A 23385-nucleotide genomic window follows, 5' to 3' on the forward strand; every position below is an offset into this window, starting at 1 on the left:
TACCTGCCTGGTTTAGGCTGCGATAGACTGTTCAGGCTTCGTCATCTAGGTCTACCCACATATTGTCTTCTTCCTCAGGATTTAAATGCAAGATTTCCTTTGAAATCCTTGATTCCGACATTCAGAATACATGCACATTTCATTTTTTTCCTCTATTGTCTTTATTGTTTCTTTTCTGTTGTCGGTTGCATTTCTTCTCGTTTCCCGATAGAGATATTACTAATTTTTCCATTTACCAGTCTGCGGAACATCATTTCGGACGTTTGTATTTCGTATTTCATCCTCGGCCCACATTATAACGTAGGAACTGCCAAAATTTCATTTAAGTCTATTTTCTTGCTTCTTCTTTGAGAGTACGGCTTATATTCTAGTCTTATTAATTATGTATATCTGTCCCTCATTAATTATACCACGCTCAAGATATTGGAAATGTGTTATTTCCTCCAAGGTTTTCCTAAGAGCATAATTACTTTAGTTTGAAATTTTTAAATTCTATTGGGACGTTAAGAGATGTAGTTTGTACACACTCATTTGCAGATTATCCTCACTTTTTCTGTCATTACTTGATTTTGATCATGTAGTGTGTGTGTTTTCCAATTTTTGTATACAAGGGGGACCTATTTTTGTTCTAGGTTTATAATAAATTAGATGTTAACTATCACTGAAGATTACTACACCCTTATCTTGCTCCCTGATTTGTCTGTATCTCAGGTGGCATCTTTCTTCCGCTCCATACAATAATCATGGTGTTAGTATAGGCTCTTTGGATGGTCGTCAGCTTGTTTCTGCCTACACAGTGGATTTTTTCGCCAAATTTATAAATTTTAATCGAATCTTGAGATTAAATTTCCTCTTTTTTTGTTGTTTGTTTTACACTGAATACCATAAGAACGTCCGGTTTCGTGATTGTTCCTAAGTTAAAACAGAATCATAGTCTGTTCCTACTCTTTTATTTACAATTTTACCGTATGATTTATATGCTGTAGGTGGAAAGCTAGATCTCAGTAATGCTAGGATTATTCCGCTCTCCTTCCTTAAAGAGGAAGTTTACTCACTATGCACCTTTCATCTGTCATTTGAAACCTTTTGCAGCACGTTTGTAGCATGAGTACTACTTGTGGCCGTAAAATGTGCTATTAGATCTCGTTTTAAACTGTTCGATCATCAGTTTATTTATTCGACAGACACTATAAAAATCTAGTCGTTGAATTTGTTGATGTCTGTTTTGATCAACTGTGGCGTGAAGACTACTTATCAGAGAAATAATCCGATGTGTTATTCGTTAGGACACTTCTTCTTGCAGCAATCGGCTTAAAGTGTACTTCTTTGGTGTACTTACAATGACTTCTTTTTGTAAATGTTACTGACACAGTATGTTTGTTTCACAGAGATAAATTGTTGACCAGTTCTCAGTTTACAGAGTCATTAGCCGACAAATTCGAAAAATTGAGGTGGAAAAAATAAATTTCTGTTGCGCTATGGACAAAATAAGACAGATGAAGATTTAAACGAAAGAAAGGATTAAAAATCGAAATGAGAAATTGAAATAATGAATGTAATAATGAAATCTTCACGGGTTATCAGCCGTGATAACTCGTCAAGATCTCATAGCTGAAAGACGCCGAGAAAGCCTGCAATCGCATATGAATGTAATAATATGGACGAAAATGTAAGATGATCAAACGAAAGAAATTAAGTCGAAATTAATACGAAAAAATAATGGAAATCACATGCATAAAGATTCCAAATATAGAAAAAGATACGAAAAAAAATAAGAGCAAATCTAAAAAGTTACTTCGATAATTAAAGTGACTTAACAAAGGAATAGAAATTTAAAAAAATACATTTAAACCAAGTAACTGAACAAGAATAATGATAAAAGTCATTTCAATAAATATACAAAACAAGTTTCAAAGCATCTGAGAGGTTTCGAACCCGTGACCATTGCACGTCAAGCCACTACGGTACAACGCCACCATTTACCATGAATTTTACGGCTGTAGCAAACACTCAAAATTATTATACCTTTTTTTTCGCCGTTTACAGATAAACGAGCGCCCACCAGCGTGAAAGGCTGCAGGATGAGATACGTGGGACCCTGACTTACATTACCATATAGAGGGGCTCAAAAACTTGATCCCATCCCTGGATACCTCTCCTTGTCAGATTCATTAAAGACGTGTGCGTGATTATTTTGTTTGAGCTTATGCGGCTGAATATTGCAGTGGACAGTTCAGCATTCCCCTCTCGAACTCCGCGCTTCCTCGCTGTTTGAAGTGATTTCGATTTTGTGAAAAGGTAATTTCCTCCATACCTCATTTTTCCAAATCAAGACCCACAAAATATTTTACTTCCTGCTGAAAAATGCTAATTCTTTAACTCTTGGAGCTGGGGAAATCCGTGTTGAGGTAAAGCTATTTCCTAACAAGATACTGTGTTAAGACTAAAGAAACAAAAGCGTTTTTATACAAATACGAATAATTTCTACTCAACAATATTTTAGTCGTAGTAATTACACTGTTGCCGATTGTTTATTCTTACAACGTGACATTTTTTAAAACTAAAATACCGATTTTGCGTGGACGTGAAATTCAACTTTTTGCACCTTTTTTAATACATAATTCTTCATAGTAATGTTAATAAAGCATAATGACTTCAGTTCTTTTTATTTTTTAATCTTATCAATTCGCTAAGTCACACAATTGCATGGAAAATTTTGATGAAATCTGTATCAGTTGCGTGTGTATGTATGTGCATTCCACGTCTCCTTCTAAACCACTGGATCGACTTCAACGAAACTTGAAATACACATCATTTACTATCTGGAAAGAAGCGTTGTGGGAATATGAAGCATTTGCATCCCATAGGAGTATGGGTGGGAAAGAAAGGATGGGGGGGGGGGGGGGTGACGTAAAAGCTTAGCTCAGGAACGTCTGCTGGAGCAATTTAAACCAAATTTTTATATACATTATACGCAACTCATTACTTTCGTTATTTGTATAATAATGTACATAAAAATACTGTGGGGGTGGAGGCTAAAACAGACCTATCACCCCTGGGAGGGGGATTGAGGGTCATAAGCTGTGAATGTAAAAGTTCTCTATATCAGTATACACTATGTGATCAAAAGTATCCAGACACCCCCAAAAACAAACGTTTTTGATATTAGGTGCATTGTGCTGCCAATTACTGCCAGATACTCCATATCAGGGACCTCAGTAGTCATTAGACTTCGTGAGAGAGCAGAATGGGGCGTTCCGCGGAACTCGCGGATTTCGAATGTGGTCAGGTGATTGAGTCCACTTGGGTCATATGTCTGTACGCGAGATTTCCACACTCCTAGTCATTCCTAGGTCCACTGTTGATGTGATAGTCAAGAGGAAACGTGAAGGGACACGTACAGTACAAAAGCGTACAGGCCGACCTCGTCTGTTGACTGACAGAGACCGCCGACAGTTGAAGCGTGTCGTAATGTGTAATAGGCAAACATCTATCTAGACCATCACATAGGAATTCTAAACTGCATCAGGATCCTCACGCAGGAGGTGAGAAAACTTGGATTTCATGTTCGAACGGCTACTCATAAGCCACACACCACTCCGGTAAATGCCAAACGACACCTCGCTTGGTGTAAGGAGCGTAAACATTGGACGATTGAACAGCGGAAAACCGTTGTGTGGAGTGACGAATCACGGTAGACAATGTGGCATTCCGATGACAGAGTGTAGGCATGGCGAATGCCAACAGTAAAATTCGGAGGCGGTGGTGTTATGGTGTGGTCGTGTTTTTCATCGAGGGGGCTTGCACCCCTTATTGTTTTGCATGGCACTATCACAGCACAGGCCTACAATGATGTTTTAAGCACCTTCTTGCTTCCCACTGTTGAAGAGCAATTGCAATTTTCAACACGGTCGAGCATCTGTTCATAATGCACGGCCGGTGGCGGAGTGGTTACACGACAATAACATCTATCTAATGGACTGGCCTGCACAGAGTCCTGACCTGAATCCTATAGAACACCTTTGGGATGTTTTGGAACGGCGACTTCGTGCCAGGCCTCACCGACCGACATCGATACCTCCCCTCAGTGCAGCACTCCGTGAAGAATGGGCTGCTATTCCCAGCACCTGATTGAACGTATGCCTGCGAGAGTGTAAGCTGTCATCAAGGCTAAGGGTGGTCCAACATCATACTGAATTCCAGCAGCGCCGATGGAGGGCGCCACGAACTTGTAAGTCATTTTAAGCCAGGTGTTCGGATACTTTTAATCACACAGTGCATCTCTGTAATGCCTGAAGCAGTTTCCATTAAACTTGGGACATGTATCATCTGCTATCCTGAAAAAATTACTTTGGGAGTAGAGCACTATTAACACACTAATGGCTCACTATTGACGTAAAAAGTGGTGACGTAAAAGCATAGCTCAGGCATGTCTGGAAAAATATCATCAAAATTTGGTGTATGCATCACTCATTATTTGTGTAGAAGTTCTGTTCGAGTAAAACACCAATACTACCCTGGGGGAGGGGGGATGAGGAGTGGTGCATACAAAGATTATGGAAAACCCTGTTAAAAATGTCAAGAAATGAGAGGAAATAACAAATGTAAAAAATGTTGGTTCCATTTTCAAACCTAAAAAGTTGAACCATTGTACACCCATTTTTTCATATTTATTACCCAGGTAAACTATAAGCTTCCTCAGTGTCAGAAGAAAACGCACAGCGAAATTCACTACAGATACAGAGGCTCAAAAAATGGCTCTGAGCACTATGGGACTTAACATCTATGGTCATCAGTCCCCTAAAACTTAGAACTACTTAAACCGAACTAACCTAAGGACAGCACGCAACACCCAGTCATCACGAGGCAGAGAAAATCCCTGACCCCGCCGGGAATCAAACCCGGGAACACGGGCGTACAGATACAGAGGAAATAATCAATAAATATCTGAGAAATACGTGTATGAAATATATGTGAAGTATGCGCAAACGAGCGGAACCACGAGGATAGAGCTAGTTATAAACATAAGTGATCTAAAATGGTATTTTTGCGGGTTTGTTATTCCGTTGCAGGGCCCGCACTATAGGCTCGGCCTAGAGGTCTAAAGAGCGTAAATACGGGTCTAGTTATACACATAGTGCACACAAGAGCATGCTTCGGAGAACCGTATGATACCTGCTCAAGTGATTGGGTACGTTATTTGAGACGTCAGTGTTTGGAAGCCTATGGTGTTATACATGAGCCACGAGATGTTCTCACTTCGCCTAGCATTATCAACGACGGAAGTGCAGTTCCCCAATGCGGTGCATATATTGTTCGCACTTGTACAGAAGCTGCTAACGAAATTTTTGGTGAACTCTCAATCGGTGAAATGGGTCCGAAGAACTACAAACAAGTTTACTGAACACGAGATATTTTCTCTATACCAAAATGATTACAATGCGAGTCAGAAAAGCTGCGGATGTACTGTTAGACGAAGATCAAAATGGATTCCGCAAAGATGGTTCGTGTGTCGACTCTGTATACAATATACAACATATGATTGAGAAACGCTGAGAATATAATTTGGAAACACACATCCCATTCATTGACTGCATAAAACGTCCGATAGAGTCATAAGACAAAATCTGTGCAAAATGCTTTTCGCCATGGCTTTCCAAGTCATGTATAGTAAATATACTCACAGTAAACTAGAGAGTTAGGCAAGTTGGGCATCTGTAAACAGTATCGTTCACTCTATAAATTGACTAAATGCTTCGAGAACGTAAATCAACAGTTCCTACTGGGATTCAGCTAAGTCAGCAGAAACAGTGAATGTCGTCTTAGTCGGATATGACTTGGCAGTTTTAGCAGTCTCAGAAAACGGTCGCTCATCTGCTAAACAAAATTTCTGAAAGATATAATTCCAAAAATCAAGACCATGACGTTTCTGTAGAAAGACTGCATTAGTACTGAGGTGATTTTAGAACAGCCATACACTTCGAATGTCTTGGACATAGTGTCAGACACAGGTGTGAAGGAAAGTCTGCACACAAGGTTGCATTTTTCAATATAAAAATGTATGGCACATTATGTAGGACGCTGGACAGGAACAGCAGAAAAGAAACAAGAAATTCTACAAAACGATGGCTGTCCCATTTCTGTTGCGTGGCAGCGAGGCGCGAGTGCTAAAACGCAGACAGGGGATGTCAACGTGCAGTTAAAGGGTGCTCCAAGAGAGACAGCACAATAGGTGACGATCTGAGAAAATAATTTTTGAGTAAAAGGCAAGTTCTCATATTGTCACTTCTGTTTATCAAGGAGTTAAGAAAAATTCCGTCTATTGCAACTCAATGTTTGTATTTGTGTAGAAACAAAATAAATTTTCATTTGAAAAAGACGAAATTTGTGATAAACAAAACTGAAGCAACAACTGAGAAAGAATGGCTGGAAATACTAACAACATTTTCATATTGTCTTTCTCAGGTAATAAAAGTTTGAGAAAGTAATTCCGACGTCTACTCTATGCTTTGGTTAGGAAGCTTTCCAATAAAGGTCGGTAGAAGGAAACTCAAGTAGACAAAGATGTCGCTGGCATCTTCTATAAGTAATGAATTACTGCTGGAACGCGACAATTATCAATAATAAACTGACGGAGATTCCCTTGGTAACCACGTATCCTCTCATTGATAGGACGTCGGAAATTCAACGACTAGGTTAATGAAGCACACTGTTTAAAACTTTCAATTCATTTACAGAATTTGGAATTTACAATCGCAGTCAACCGCAAGGGGTGCTGACATTTCAGATGAAGGAAAACTTTTTGTCATTATTTTAAAATAGTTTTTCCAGGAAAGTAACTACAAATAGTACTAACAAATAGTTCCAGAAACTATGCGTCACTAATGGGACTAGAGTATCTTGCAAACGAAATATGTTAACAAGAACAAGCATCGCCCCAAGTTGTTTATAACATGTATGCACACCACGTCCGAAATTAATAATTTGGATGACTGAATTAAATATATATGGAATATAGTTAAACAAGAAACAACACAACTGAATTTTTGGTGTATGTATTTATGAGAATTTAAACTGGAAAATACTCGTTTCAGGGCTTCTTAAATAGGTCATTTCAGTCACTGCTGCACTTCGTGTTATTGCAATTTTTGGATAGAGTAAAATTAGTAAGTTAACATTCTTTCAGCTGGTCGTAGCAATGAAGCTAACAGGCAAAGGACGCTTTATTAGGAATATACATCTGGTTACGTCATATACTGACCTGAAGTTTAGGAATGTGTTGGTGTCTGGAGCACAGCGTTATGTAAAAGTGAAACACAGATTGTGGCAAAACTGTTGAAGACTGAATTGGAAATAACTGGACTGTTGTGATACAGAATAACATAGAGACCAAATTCGTTTGAGTGATTTAAATACGTAATACTTTATTCTATTTAAATCTGTATCCTGCGAGTCCCGCTGCTGCTATTTTATAGAAATGTGCTCAAAACTATTTCCGCAGCCACTCTAAACAGGTCAAGTAATAAACCAGTCCCTAAAACATAGAAATATTTGAAATGGAATATTGCGGATCTTAGTTGTGAAAGTTGTTTAATAATCCGAAGATTTACATGAGGTAGAGTGAGGTAGATGACGCCATAACACTAGCGGGATGAGTGATAACTATAAATAAAAAAATTAAAAAAACTGTTTTTGAATGGTGGTATTCTTGTGTGCAAATTAAAACATAATTCTCAATTAGGATAAAATTTAACGCATAAAACGTCCAATTTTATTAAACTTCCTGGCAGATTAAAACTGTGTGCCGGACCGAGACTCTAACTCGGGACCTTTGAGTTTCGCGGTAAGTGCTCTACCACCGCGAAAGGCAAAGGTCCCGAGTTCGAGTCTCGGTCCGGCACACAGTTTTAATCTGCCAGGAAGTTTCGTATCAGCGCACACGACGCTGCCGGGTGAAAATTTCATTCTCTAATTTTATTGTTTTATTAGTCTCAGGAGTATATTTATTTTGTATTCATAGACCAACATTTCAGGTGTAGGTTATAAAACAAAAACTGCGTTTTAAAACAGTTTTAATAATCGTCAATTCTTATTATATAAAAAACTCTGCATACACAGCTGAAATTTTATAGCTAAAATTAAAATACTGCTAATAATGTGTTGACTACTAACCAGGAATCCTTCCGTAAATAATAATGGTATTTACAACGCATTTTTTAAAATACACATAACTGCATGTTTATATAACTTTGCGGATGCGGAAAAAATACTTTTTTTTTCATTTTCCTCTCAACTAAAACTTATCTTTAATCACAAAGTCAGATTTCGCACATTCTAATATTATAAATAATCATGATTCTAAGGCAAAAAAAATTAGGAAAAGTGTATTCCTTTCTTGTAGCTGAGGTGGTAGGTTGCTCCTGACATGAGGCAGTTTGTGTCACACAGTGGGGACTGATAGTATGAAATGAGCGAGCTAACAGGAACACGGTAGTCGGATTTCATTGGACGCAAATTGTGCCATTGGAAGGATATGTATGATCTGAAAATTAATCAGAACTTCCTGCTTATTTTATTTTTAGATATTGGAAGTTTACAGCATTCTCTGTAATATTGCAAGAGGTAGAGACATAAACTCTGTTAACACACAGTTATTTGCACACGAGCGACACAATCGAGAAAAATTTTCCAGGACAGAGAAGCATACATACATTTCAATACAGCAAAGAGAGAATTAAGTCGTTGATGTGCCGTAGTTTTAGGCATGAAAATATTGTTTACACCTGTTCCTAACGTATTATGTGACTGTGGAGGAAATAATCTGATATGGAACGCTTGGGGTCTAACATGTAGAGAAATGCATTATAATTTGCGATAAGGAAATTTTATTCATGACTTAAATTTTAACTTGATGTGTCCAATGGTAGCAATGGTGTTGGAATACACATACAACATTTTGTAATTATTTATTTGTGTCCTCATTCGAAAGCGTCGTCATAGTGTGAAGTTCTTGAACAGAGGCGGCTAATGGAACAACGACGTTACTTTCAGTGTGTGTGAGTGTGCTGTTAAAAAGTCCTTACTATACCCCCCTACCCCTTTTAAAAAAAGAAAACTAATGAAGAATTGTAACAAATTCCACGCCACAGGTTTGAGTCAAGTGTCCATAGCCTTAGGTCGAGACGTACTTGACGTATCTAGTAAATAACTGTAAGCAGTTCTCAATAGCTAGTTTAAAAACGTTTCCAGAATTTCATGACTCAAAGTTTTCCACAAAATGCTACCTAGTCCAGAGCAGTGTTCATCCTGCAGGCAGTTTAAAGTGTTGACGTTGACGCCTTGAACGGTGAAATTCTGCAGTGATTCAGTGCCGGCCACGAGGTACCTCAACACTTCACTAGCCAGTGACAGAGCGGCTGATCTCTTTGTGTGTATGGTCGCGATCACACATAACTATCACTAAAAGACAAAGCGGGTCATAATGTAGACGAACCATGCACAGAAAACTAATGTCACCAGTGGCATAAGAGCGTTAACCCTTTGATTACCGACGACTCGCCTTAACGAATAATGCCAAACGTGTCAATCAATATGTTGTCTAACCTTTCTTTAATCTGTAACTAATGTAAACAAAAAAATGTTCAAATGTATGTGAAATCTTATAGAACTTAACTGCTAAGGTCATCAGTCCCTAAGCTTACACACTACTTAACCTAAATTATCCTAAAGACAAACACACACGCCCATGCCCGAGGGAGGACTCGAACCTCCGCCGGAACCAGCCGCACAGCCCATGACTGCAGCGCCTTAGACCGCTCGGCTAATCCCGCGCGGCTGATGTAAACAACAAGGTTTGTTTTTTTCTCCTTCCTGATGTGTACGTTCTTTACAATTAACTGACATTAAATTTACATGGGAGACAAAACAGCGCTGAATGTATTTTTGCTTTCTTAATGCCAGTTTAAAAGTCTAATTTTTTTCATTTCAGTTCAACATTAGAAAGAACTTCACTTTTTCACTTCAGATTTACAATAGTCTCTTTTATACGTATTGCTAATACTTCTTTGAACAATAAACACATTTAGTTGTGACATTAGCATTTATTTTCTGCTTGAAATGCTGTCTCTTTGCTTTTACTGTCCAGAAAGCTAGGATAACATATTTTGTTGCGCTGTTACGTGCACAGGCAATGAAAATTAATATTTTCGAGATACGTAGAGTGTTGAAGCATATCCATCAGAGTATATTGTAAAGTATTGCTAAGTACTGCAACTCTACTCCAAAATTAATAATTTGCTGTAGAAAGTTTTTCATCTTGTTCTGAAATTATTCTCAAGTAACAGGTAAGGAATTAGCGTTATAAAGCAGATATAAGCAAACAGTTAGGAGATGGAAAGTCAATAAAAATCGTTAACCATTGCGGCGCCCTCATTTAGCCGCTCTCGCCACGCCGTTCTCGCAGAGATTTCGTCAACCATTTGGTCGTGGGTTGGAGTCACGGGTGTGGCCTTCTTCTACGTGTTGTGTGTAGTCTTTGGGGGTGGCTCGACACAATTCTGGTCATTATAACCTAACCTTACTGGAAAGCGAAAATCTTCACTGTAGGAAACGGCATGGATTTTTGTAAATACACTCCTGGAAATGGAAAAAAGAACACATTGACCCGGTGTGTCAGACCCACCATACTTGCTCCGGACACTGCGAGAGGGCTGTACAAGCAATGATCACACGCACGGCACAGCGGACACACCAAGAACCGCGGTGTTGGCCGTCGAATGGCGCTAGCTGCGCAGCATTTGTGCACCGCCGCCGTCAGTGTCAGCCAGTTTGCCGTGGCATACGGAGCTCCATCGCAGTCTTTAACACTGGTAGCATGCCGCGATAGCGTGGACGTGAACCGTATGTGCAGTTGACGGACTTTGAGCGAGGGCGTATAGTGGGCATGCGGGAGGCCGGGTGGACGTACCGCCGAATTGCTCAACACGTGGGGCGTGAGGTCTCCACAGTACATCGATGTTGTCGCCAGTGGTCGGCGGAAGGTGCACGTGCCCGTCGACCTGGGACCGGACCGCAGCGACGCACGGATGCACGCCAAGACCGTAGGATCCTACGCAGTGCCGTAGGGGACCGCACCGCCACTTCCCAGCAAATTAGGGACACTGTTGCTCCTGGGGTATCGGCGAGGACCATTCGCAACCGTCTCCATGAAGCTGGGCTACGGTCCCGCACACCGTTAGGCCGTCTTCCGCTCACGCCCCAACATCGTGCAGCCCTCCTCCAGTGGTGTCGCGACAGGCGTGAATGGAGGGACGAATGGAGACGTGTCGTCTTCAGCGATGAGAGTCGCTTCTGCCTTGGTGCCAATGATGGTCGTATGCGTGTTTGGCGCCGTGCAGGTGAGCGCCACAATCAGGACTGCATACGACCGAGGCACACAGGGCCAACACCCGGCATCATGGTGTGGGGAGCGATCTCCTACACTGGCCGTACACCACTAGTGATCGTCGAGGGGACACTGAATAGTGCACGGTACATCCAAACCGTCATCGAACCCATCGTTCTACCATTCCTAGACCGGCAAGGGAACTTGCTGTTCCAACAGGACAATGCACGTCCGCATGTATCCCGTGCCACCCAACGTGCTCTAGAAGGTGTAAGTCAACTACCCTGGCCAGCAAGATCTCCGGATCTGTCCCCCATTGAGCATGTTTGGGACTGGATGAAGCGTCGTCTCACGCGGTCTGCACGTCGAGCACGAACGCTGGTCCAACTGAGGCGCCAGGTGGAAATGGCATGGCAAGCCGTTCCACAGGACTACATCCAGCATCTCTACGATCGTCTCCATGGGAGAATAGCAGCCTGCATTGCTGCGAAAGGTGGATATACACTGTACTAGTGCCGACATTGTGCATGCTCTGTTGCCTGTGTCTATGTGCCTGTGGTTCTGTCAGTGTGATCATGTGATGTATCTGACCCCAGGAATGTGTCAATAAAGTTTCCCCTTCCTGGGACAATGAATTCACGGTGTTCTTATTTCAATTTCCAGGAGTGTAGTTGGCTTTATTATTCCATGACATCCAGCTTGACGCTGTATTCCGTGACTTGCAGAAGGTATTCAGTACAGTTTTGTATTGTTGCCTAATGTACGAAAGACGAGCTTACGGAATACCAGACCAGGTTTATGATTGGATTCAGGGGTTACTAGCAGACGGGGAATTTGTCAGATGTCAAATTAACTTCGTATATTTAATATGCAGGATTAATATTTTGCCATAAATTTGAATTTTCAATTTTGTTATTGTTTTTTTTATACAAAGCCATAACTCTAATTCTAATCATGCAATTAATCTGAGAATTTTACTGTAGTCTCCTGAGAATGTTATAAGACCACTGAACTACAGTTTTTAATTTATGGTACAAATTATATCATTAACAGAGTTTTTAATTTTGCTCATCCAAAATTAACTTTTTCTACATACAATCATCTAAAAATCAGGTTGTAATTGCAGGATTTCTTATTTTTTAGTTCCAGCAAGACAGCAACACGTTACGAACAGTTCCTGATAATTTCATAGCATTAGCGCATATACTTTTTGAGAAAAGACTTCTAATAAAGTAAAAAATGTGAAACAGAGAAAATGCGGTTCAAAGATTTTCTTCTCATATTTCTACATGTAATAAGCTTCCCTCAATTTTAAAATCCTCCATACTGATACTCCTCATCCTCCAGGTTTCTCTTCTCTCCTCTTCGAATCTGCCTGGCCTGTATTTGCAGGTAAGGTACTGTTCTGTTAGTTTTCTTGACCCTGCTCTCGTCGATGGTGTAAAATGCTTCTGTTGTAAACACACCAGGATCTATACCAACTCTCTTCAGTACTTCAATACTGCCATTATTTCCGTTATTGTAACATAAAACTGCTTCATAGACACCTATTTCGAGCACTTCAAGTATACAGAATGTCCTTTTTGAGCATCTAATCCAAATTAAATTATTGAGGCTTTCATTTACATTTTGTGTCTTTCCGTGAAGACACTTTTTGTGTTTGCAAGAAACCTGAACGTGGGCTTAATTGAATTGATAACAGGTTCTGGTAATGAGTGTTTATGTGAATACGTTTCATTTCTGTTGTTGAACTTACACCACCGTCCACAGATTGTGCATTGATGTTTGGTCAGTGGATTGTTTGCGGAATAAAATTGCCCACACAACACGTTTGTGGAAAAAAAATTGCCCACACAACACGCCTCATTGCCTCTAAATTATGTGTATTTTGCCTGATAGCTCTCCCATAAAATAACTGAAGAAAATCAACTTCTTTCAGAGTAAGCCTGTCTGTTCGTCCTAGTGGTTTTCCATCCTCAATTACTTCACCTTTCATCTCTTTCAGCAAGCGAGGGAGACCACCATCAAGCCTCTTTTCGATGTGGCCAACACATTCCAACTTATCAATTGTTGTATTGTACGGATTTTTATCTGTTACAGCTTTAACGAAGAGGAGTCCCCATCACCAAGGTATTTAGTATGTCTTAACACCATACTGATCCTTAGATCTGGAGAACATCCTCACAACTGTAGCAGCCTCCAAGGCCCCACTTGAGCCACTATAATTTTTAGAGCATACTACTGCATGCTTTTCATGCAGTTTGTCACTGTCTTCATTGTTGGACGTTTTCCTTGTTGCACACTGTTGGCAGTATTTAGCAGTAATTTCTACATCTAAAATTTTACCTGAGTCAATACCAATAACAGATGCAACTCGATACAGAGATGTGTGACCCCTCTTATCCAGGTCCCATCTACAGACACACACAGATCAGTAACATTTGTAGGAGATTCACTGTCATGAATATCTAGCCAAGGATCTATTTCTTTTTCGTTTATTTCCAACAATTCCTCCACTGTTTTTTTTTTTCAAAGAAACTTTGGCAGTATCGCATACAGCATAAGACGTTTCTTTATTTATTTTTTCAAACCTTGCACAAGGTGGAGCCATGTTCAGGAATCTCAGCGCATATGCTAACCTAAAATTGCTTTCATAGGCACCAGTGTCAGTCTTTTTGGAGGAGGCAAATGACAATTCATGGCCACAGGAATTATAAATTAATTTAAAATCAGAAGCTATTCCCACTCCTCTTTCTTCAACAACAACCATGCATTCCGTATTTTTACAGCTAACACATGAACATGAAAACTTTATAGCCTGGCAGAGAAGCTCTAAATCAATAAGTCTGAATCCAGTGGAATCCATATCAACATCATTCACGCACCTGTACAATGTTGCTGTCCCAAATTTCGATGCTGAAGCTTCTTTCGAAATGATTCCTCTTTTTTGTTGGTAAACCGATTTCCATGAAACCTCCATTTCCTAAACACAGTTTTTCCACCACCCAATATGCATAAATCTTGACTTCCACTTAAAAGTTTGCGAATTCAACCTTCCACCTACTAATATGTGTCAGAAAGAAACGTAAATAAACCACAGCCAAGAAAGTTTTCAGGCAAAGATATAGATGTCAGCCAGAGATATAGATGTCAGGCAAAGATATCGAAAAAAATAGTCTTCATATTGACAGAAATTCCGCTGAAGCAAGCAGTTTCCCAAACGTCGGAAAAGGTGGTAGTGGCCGCCAGTGCAGAGTTAATCAAATGGTTCAAATGGCTCTGAGCACTATGGGACTCAACTGCTGTGGTCATCAGTCCCCTAGAACTTAGAACTACTTAAACCTAACTAACCTAAGGACATCACACACAGCCATGCCCGAGGCAGGATTCGAACCTGCGACCGTCGCAGTCGCACGGTTCCGACCTGCGCGCCTAGAACCGCGAGACCACCGCGGCCGGCAGAGTTAATCAGTTTAACAATTTAAAGGCATTTCTAAAGCTGCTATCACGATAAAATTCACACACGACATAGATTAAATTGTATAGATCAAGAAGATAATATTTTTGAAAAATCGATTTTTTGGACCAAAATCCATTATATCCCCCCGTAATATCCAGGAGTAAGCGTTCGGAGCTATTGAAAGTGGAACGAGCGCGTAAAAATAGGCGCAGGAAAAGCAGGTACCAGAATGATATTCATTGAAAGAATCGCAAGGAAATGTAATATACCCATGAAAATAGTAGCTTATCAAATCCTCTTTCGACCGATTCTTGAGTACATTCTGGGACTCATACAAGTTAAAGATTAATGGAGGAGAAGGAAAAAAACTTACTCAACAAACTTCAATGGCAGACACTCCAAGAGAGTGGTTGTGTATCGCGGAGTGGTTTATTGTTAACTTTGCCAGAGAGTAAGTGTGAAGAATGGTCAGGCAGCCTATTACTACCTTAGCACAATACGCCTTGCGAAACGAGCGCGACGGTAGAAACAGAGAAATTAATGTTGCGGGTGTGGATGCTCACCGGCAGTCTTTCTTCCCGCTGTCCATTCGTGAATGGAACAGGGAAATGGTGAAGCAATAACACTCTCCATCACAAACCGCAAGGTGACTTACGTTGTACAGATATAGATGTGGAATTCACGAGTATGTCACGCTGTGATAACGCTTTTTTACAGGTCTTGAGGAGAGAAAGTGGATTACCGAATAAAACACATAATGCACTATTTATAATGACGTACTGCAGCTCATATCTTCCTAGAGAACTAATAAGGGACCCCTTGAGTGCGAGGTCACAAAAGGCCAATGATGTTCACGGCGTTCGACGCCCCACATATTGTCTACCGTTCAGCCACAATATTGGCTACCAATGGCAAAAGGGGCCGGGATTGCAGATGTCTAATGGTGAGCAAAGTACGAGGCTACGGAGCGCAGATGAAACTGCTTAGCCGACGAATAAATCACAACAGTGCTGCAATGTTAGCGGCGTTGATACGAAGCAGGCAATGGCAACTATGAACAAAGCAAACACTGCATTATATCTACAACAACAGTTGCCGTGGTTGAAATGTTGACATTTCGTCAGAAAGGAACCCAAGGAATTTCTCAGAGCGAGAAAGAAGTGGCAGAAGAAATATTAGCTTTCCTGCAAAATGAGTCAGTGGACTATGTGGTGCCGTATAGCTCGACTGTGCGGTCAACGAATATGAGGAGTACAACGATGGCGAAACGTGCTTAATAAATGAAAGAGATACTGAAGCAGGTGCGGAGCCATGCAGTCCATCATCATTATCCGACAGGGAGCCACAAATCCTGACTCCAGTGAAATGTATTAAAGGACACTGCTTGTTCAAGGAGAGGGTACTAAACATAATTGCCGGCCGCGGTGGCCGTGCGGTTCTGGCGCTGCAGTCGGGAACCGCGGGACTGCTACGGTCGCAGGTTCGAATCCTGCCTCGGACATGGGTGTGTGTGATCTCCTTAGGTTAGTTAGGTTTAAGTAGTTCTAAGTTCTAGGGGACTTATGACCTAAGATGTTGAGTCCCATAGTGCTCAGAGCCATTTGAACTAAACATAATTACGTACATGAAAGATCATCCGCAGCATAGTAAAAATAATTATGAACAGGTTTCGAATAAGTTCGCAGCAATATGACCGTATAGTGCATAACAAAAATTATGGATATTCAAGGGAGGACAAGGCGAACTTGTTACAAAAACTTCTGTTCCCACGTCTCAATGATGCTCGATTCAGTTTACAGGACGTGACTGATAGTGACCTACTACGTTATGCGCATCAAATTGTGCGCGACATAGAATACAGTGATTTCAAGGGAAGCAGTGGAAGGTTGTATAAAACTCATACAGTGTTACAGATATGGACGATGTAAGGTAACTAAAATTCAAACAATGTGTCACCTTGACGCTGCACAACAAAATGCGGAATCGGCCAGAAAATTTGTAGTTAGATAAACAAACTTATCCCACCGTTCAGTAAGGAATTTGGTTTCAACTCCGAACAACCGGGACTTGAAGAGGAAATGCATATGTAAGGAACCCTGGGATTAGAGGTACCAAGAGAGTTGTATCAAGATTAACTAACACCAATGTCTTATCGCATTCATATACAATTATGCCGACTGTTACTCCGGATGGTAAATTGGCTGGAAAGTTACTTATTGTGCTGTGAAAAGATGGAGGTGCTCTGCCCTCTACGATTCTTCCTCGTGTGCGTGATGTTGGAAGGGCAGTAGGGAATATTTGTCACAGCAAGAAAGAGTGGCAAAATGGGCGTAAGAGAAGTATAACTATGGTACGAGCATTGCTTTTGGCCAATACCTGGTCAAAATAACTTGCTTTTGTTTGATTCCTGGTCTGCGTATAAACATCATAGTCCTTCAGAGCAAATTATCCCTTCTAAAAAGTGTGTGACATTGGAATTGATAACACGTGGAACCACTCGACCTATTCAGCCTCTGGATGTTTGTTTTTTCCGAGTATATAAAACATATTATCACACTATCTGCAGCTGCGCCTTAAAGGATAGCCAGTTTAACGATAAGCTCCACGACAGACTGTTTCATATTTGGTGGCATGCCGTCACATTCCATCAATTTTCGTCACCCCGTCACGCCAATATGATTCTGAGCGTCATAGGTATCCATTCATTAAGAATGGATACCTAGCTGAACGTCCAGCCCGGTGGAAAATGGATTTGTTTTTTAATAAATTTCTAGTTATGGCAACCGTTATGAAACAATTTATTTAAAATGCTCAGACATAAGCAGTTCCTTCTCTAAATCCTCGCACGAATGAAAAAATGGCTGACATCGAAATAAGTGTCCAAGGAATAGAAAAGCAACTGAAATCACTTAACAGAGGTAAGTCCACTGGACCTGACGGGATACCAATTCGATTCTACACAGAGTACGCGAAAGAACTTGCCTCCCTTCTAACAGACGTGTACCGCAAGTCTCTAGAGGAACGGAAGGTTCCAAATGATTGGAAAAGAGCACAGGTAATTCCAGTTTTCAAGAAGGGTCGTCGAACAGATGCGCAAAACTATAGGCCTATATCTCTAACATCGATCTTTGTAGAATTTTAGAACATGTTTTTTGCTCGCGTATCATGTCATTTCTGGAAACCCAGAATCTACTCTGTAGGAATCAAGTGGCGGACTCTGCAAGAGACACGCTCTGCATCGCGGTGTAGCTTGCTGCCCAGATTTCCTCTGGATGAGGTATCGAATATATTGCTTCCCCCTACTTAAACCTCCCGAGGAGATCACGAATGTAAAATTAGAGAAATTCGAGCGCGTACGGAGGCTTTCCGGCAGTCGTTCTTCCCGCGAACCATACGCGACTGGAACAGGAAAGGGAGGTAATGACAGTGGCACGTAAAGTGCCCTCCGCCACACACCGTTGGGTGGCTTGCGGAGTATAAATGTAGATGTAGATGTAGATGTAGAAACGTTAAACATAGTAAGTGCCTAATCTCACATTTGTATGGAGAATAAAAAACCAGTGTATCTCCTTTTCTTTATAACATTTTTGTATCTAAAAAACTGAGAAGATATTCTGATACCACAGAATTATGATGCTCTCGTCATCACTGGAGAAAATGATCAGGCAAATATAAAATAAATAATTTATTAAAAACGTTGGAAGTGCCAATAAGAAAGCTTTTGTTTCAAGTCCCGTTAATACTCAGACACTAGATTTATTTTTTTAATAATAAAGTACAGAAACTGAGCAGTAATATTTCAACTACTACAACCGTCAGAAAACCATATATTTTAAATTTTTTACAAAAAGAATAATAAGACTGATTCCATGGAAATATAATTCAGTACTGACTTTTGTTTCTAACACAACTCCATTCTTGGATCACATGTTGCACAGTTTGCTGTGGAACTCCCTGTGCTGTTGAAGAAGAAATGGGTATTCGTAAGCCGGCCAAGGTGGCCGAGCGGTTCTAGGCGCTGCAGTCCGGAACCGCGCGACTGCTACGGTCGCAGGTTCGAATCCTGCCTCGGGCATGGATGTGTGTGATGTCCTTAGGTTAGTTAGGTTTAAGTAGTTCTAAGTTCTAGGGGACTGATGACCTCAGACGTTAAGTCCCATAGTGCTCAGAGCCATTTTTTTGGGTATTCGTAACGTTTTCCAGACACAAGTTGTTTTGTCGTTCATTTCTCCAACCGCTTTTAGTATTTTCAGAACCCAAATTACCTCCTTCATTAAAGAGGTGTTTCATTGATACAAAAGAAGCCTACATGTATTGTTCTTGCTACACGAACTGTCCATCAGCTAAAACGGAGGAGAGTGTAACGCATGGCACTCCGAACTGCAGAGGTTACTGCTTGGCACTAACAACGGAACCGCATCTACTAGTCATCGACGATTTTATCCAAATTTATGGAATGCGCAGGGCTTGACCAGAAATGAAAGTGACAGTAGAAGGAGCACCAGATGGCCAAGCATTTAGAAAAAATATAGCATTTTCCGCTCGGATTGGGCGGACCTAAGCTATTTATGTTAGCGTAATTTTCAGGCAGCGATTGGCGCAGCCGAAAGAGTAGAGAACGGTAATCCGAGGGTCGTGGGGTCGAGTCCGTGTGCAGAAACATTTTTTTACTCTCAACTCTGCATATAAACCAAAGTAATGCTCAGTATATTGTATTTATTAATATTTTCATAAAATGCCTGGAAAGGAAAGGCAAAGGAAAATTTCCAGGAAGGGATTATACTTGCGGCGTACACGAGGCTCTCCAAATAATTTCCCAACTAGGGATTGTAATTCAACCATGCAGGAGTTACTTCGACCTGGTTTGCTGCCATCTCTCCGAAGAGAGGGAATCTTTTACGAATGTAAACCACGTTTGTTTTTCTGTATCAACTTTAAAACACCCATGTAGATGTGAAAATTCTCCATGTGTAACATGTGTACAATGCTGAGAAAATTACTGTTTCCCCTTTTTTACCATAAATATCACCCCAAATTAAAATAATTCTCGTGTACGCCTTACAAACCGTCCCTGGAAATTTATTACCAACTTCAAATTTTTCCTTTACCTTTCGTTTCAATAACTTTCATGAAAATATTAATAAATGCAATATACTGACGATTATTTCTGTTTATTTTCGGTATAAGTCACTTAAAACCTGAAAACAAAAGTAAAGCTTCCGCATAGAGAGTCGACCCCACGACCTTCGGATTATCGCTCCATTCCCTTACCATTGTGCCTAGCGCTGCGTGGAAACCACGCTAACTTAAATGGTTCATTTATTGCCCGACCTGTACCAAAATTTCTGTATTTAGGGTTCCGCCCCTCCATATGTAACATCCGTAAAAACGGAAGCCTTACAGTATCGCTTTGTTGTCTGTGTGTCCGTCTGTCTGTCTAATCGACTGTTAAGAATCCTTTTTCTCACGAATGGATAGACGTTCCGAGTTCTAATTTATGTTACATGTTAAGATCTATGCTCTCATGGCGATATAAAAATTCTGAGATTCTAAGTCAAAGCAATCAAAAGATACTACATTTTGTCACACATTTTGATAATCGAAAACTCACTCATCAAAACCCGTACGGTATTTCCCGTTGTCCTAGAATCATGAAATTCGGCAGGAAAAAGGATTTAGCAGTGCAAGTAAAGCAAAAAATCTGATACTTGTTAAATTATAGTTACATCATATAAAAATATCTTTTTGCCTTTTGAAGATACATTCCATCCATCATCCGTCAAAAGCCTAGAAGAACATTATTGCATGGAAACATAAAACTAAGTTGTAGTCATGTTCTAGTAAGCAAACAAAAATGTTTTATTAAATCTTCTCCCTCTAGATCGTAAACTGAAGTTCCCTGTTCGCTTCTTTTTGTAAGTCCGGACTAGTCTGAGTAGCTGTAGAGATTTTAATACGTTCACGGAATCCCTGAGGCCAATATGATGCCAATATCGATTTCAATAACAGGCAAAAATCGTGAAGTTTCTTGATTCCCAGGCTAGATTAACTACACATATACATTTTCAAGTTCGGGTGGACCCGTCAGTGTGTGAGACCTACTCGCATTTGGACAATTTTCTTCTAAACGTTCGGCCATCTGGAGTTCCCACTTCTGCCACTTTCATTTCTAGTCAAGCCCTGCATATACCATAAATTTGGGCGAGTTCCGAAATAATGAATGTCTGAAAGATATTCTCCACGATTCGGCAGTAGGAATAAGTGTAGGGAACATGCAGGTAGAGAAAAAGCAACAGCACTGAAAAGACGTTTTGTGAAAAAATTGCAGTTAGAACGTTTAAAATTTCCACTCTTGACTCAATCGCTAAAAGCGGAGTCCTTATAGTATCACTTTGTTGTTCGTCTGTCTGTCAGTTTGTCCGTCCGAGTGTTAAAATCTCTTTTCCCCAGGAGCAGGTTGACATATGAAGTTGAAATTTAAGTCACGTAGTGCGGTCTACGGTCTCTTGGCGGTGTAATGAATGTAAGCTAATTCAATGAAATCAAAAGATAAGGCCATTTACGTCACATATTTTAATACTCGTAAACTCACTCATCAAAAGCTATAGGGAACTTCCCGTTGCCTAGAACCACGAAATTTGGCGCAAAGTAAGAGTCTACAGAACAACCAAAGGAAAAAATCTGAAAACTGTAAATTTGTAATTATCACACAAAAAATATGTTTTTCTCATTTCTTATCTGACGTATTGTCTGTTCGTCCGTTAAGACCCTTATTTCTTGGGAATGGGTAGACATATGAAGTTGAAATTTTTATTACATACTAAGACCTATGATCCCTTGGCTGTGTAAAAGAACTGAAGCTTCTAAGTCAAAGCAATTAAAAGACGCGGTCAATAATGTCATATGCTTTGATACTTGGAAACTTACTCATTGGAACTTATATGGTACTTCCCGTTGGACTATAATCATAAAATTGGGGAAGAAGCAAGGTTTCACAATACAACCAAAGGAAAAAATCTGAAAACTGTAAATTTATAATTATATGACGCCAAAAACTTTTTTTGTGATTTCTGAACTGACTCTGTCTGCTCATCTGTCTGTAAAGACTCCTTTTTCTTAGGAACGGGCAGATGTATCAAGCTGAAAGTTTTGACACACACTAAGGCCTACTGTTCCTTTGTTGTGTAAGAAAACTGAAGCTTCTATGTCAGTGCAATTAAAAGACACGGCCATTTATGTCACATATTTTTATACTCGGAAAGTTACTCATCAAATCCTATAGGACACTTCCTTTGGACTACAATCATGAAATTTGACAGGAATCAAGATTTCAAAGTACAACCAAAGGAAAAAATCCAAAAACTGTAAATTTGTAATAATATAAGACGAAAAATTTTTTTGTTATTTGTTATACGATGTCAGACTTGAAATTGAAACAGTCAGTAGTTCTGCATTCAGGCTGACTGCATCGCAATCGTAAAAGTCAAACATCTTTCAAGGAATGACATCGTTGTTCATATGAAGCGTTTCGGAATTTATCCATCTTGAGATATCCAGGAGCGATTATTGCACGTGGATATGGCGTTACAATTTGTTTGTGAAACAAACATTTGCATACATAAAACTTCCAGTAATCGTTCCTGGGTACCAGATGATGGCTAAATTCCGAAATGCGTCATATGAGCAATAAAATCATTCTTTGCCTGATGTTTTACTATTGCCATTGCTACCCAGTCAGCCTGAATGGAGAACTACTGGTTATTATAATAATGATCGCTTGCCTCCTGCATGACTTTATGTCACATTTATATTGTTGAAATTATTCTACAAAATCTTGGAATCGCTGGGACCGATATCTTGCCGGTACCAGTGTGGGTAACAGGCAAAATTGGCCGAGGTTCTCGAGTGCCGGAATGTAAGAATTATATATTTATGTATATAATAAAGTTTGTACGTAACCCTCAGTGTGCGACTCCCGCTCGCACCTGGCGAATTGTTTTTCTTTTTGTCGCGGTTTCGCGGCGACTCACCTGAGCGTGGAGCGCGGCGGTGCGGCTACTGGAGGAGGGGCGGCATGGCGCGCCAGAGCGTGATGAGCAGGCTGAAGCTGGAGTCGGACTGTCCGGGGGCGGCGCCAGCGCGCATGCTGGCCTGTCCTGGCTCTGGCTGCCGCTGCCCGCTGCCTGGCCGCTCGCCGCCGTGTGAGGGCTGCCGCCGCGGCCGCGCGCCCTATACACGCGCCGCCGCCGCCCCGCGCACGCGCCGCCTCACGGCGCAGCCTCCGGCGCCGCCCCCGGCAGCCCCACGGCTCCGGCGCCGGAGGCCCTCCGCCTATCCGCCGGCTCGTTACCGTGGACACGCTCGCCTCGTTGCGCTCCAAGGCACCCTCCTGTGTCGCAGCTCAGCTGCTGCTCCACTTCCCTTTCCATATGTCTTGCACACTGAGGTGACACGAGTCACGGGATACCTCTACTTTTGCCCGGCGTAGAGCAACATCTCTGCTTAGCATGGGCTCAACTCACCGTTGGAAGCCCCTGAAGAA

At 40.9% G+C, this 23385-nt stretch overlaps 1 protein-coding gene across 1 annotated transcript in view; it reads right to left on the minus strand.

The window, feature by feature from the left end:
- The window catches only part of LOC126235080 (sodium-dependent dopamine transporter), a 644375-nt gene extending 621379 nt beyond the window's left edge, over positions 1 to 22996 (minus strand). The window contains exon 1 of the mRNA XM_049943817.1: positions 22874 to 22996. The gene's annotated coding sequence lies outside the window, so the exon portion shown is untranslated. The remainder of the gene's footprint in view (positions 1 to 22873) is intronic.
- Between the last annotated feature and the right edge of the window lie 389 nt (positions 22997 to 23385).

This window comes from Schistocerca nitens, chromosome 1 (assembly GCF_023898315.1).
Source record: "Schistocerca nitens isolate TAMUIC-IGC-003100 chromosome 1, iqSchNite1.1, whole genome shotgun sequence".
Classification (NCBI taxonomy): Eukaryota; Metazoa; Arthropoda; class Insecta; order Orthoptera; family Acrididae; genus Schistocerca; species Schistocerca nitens.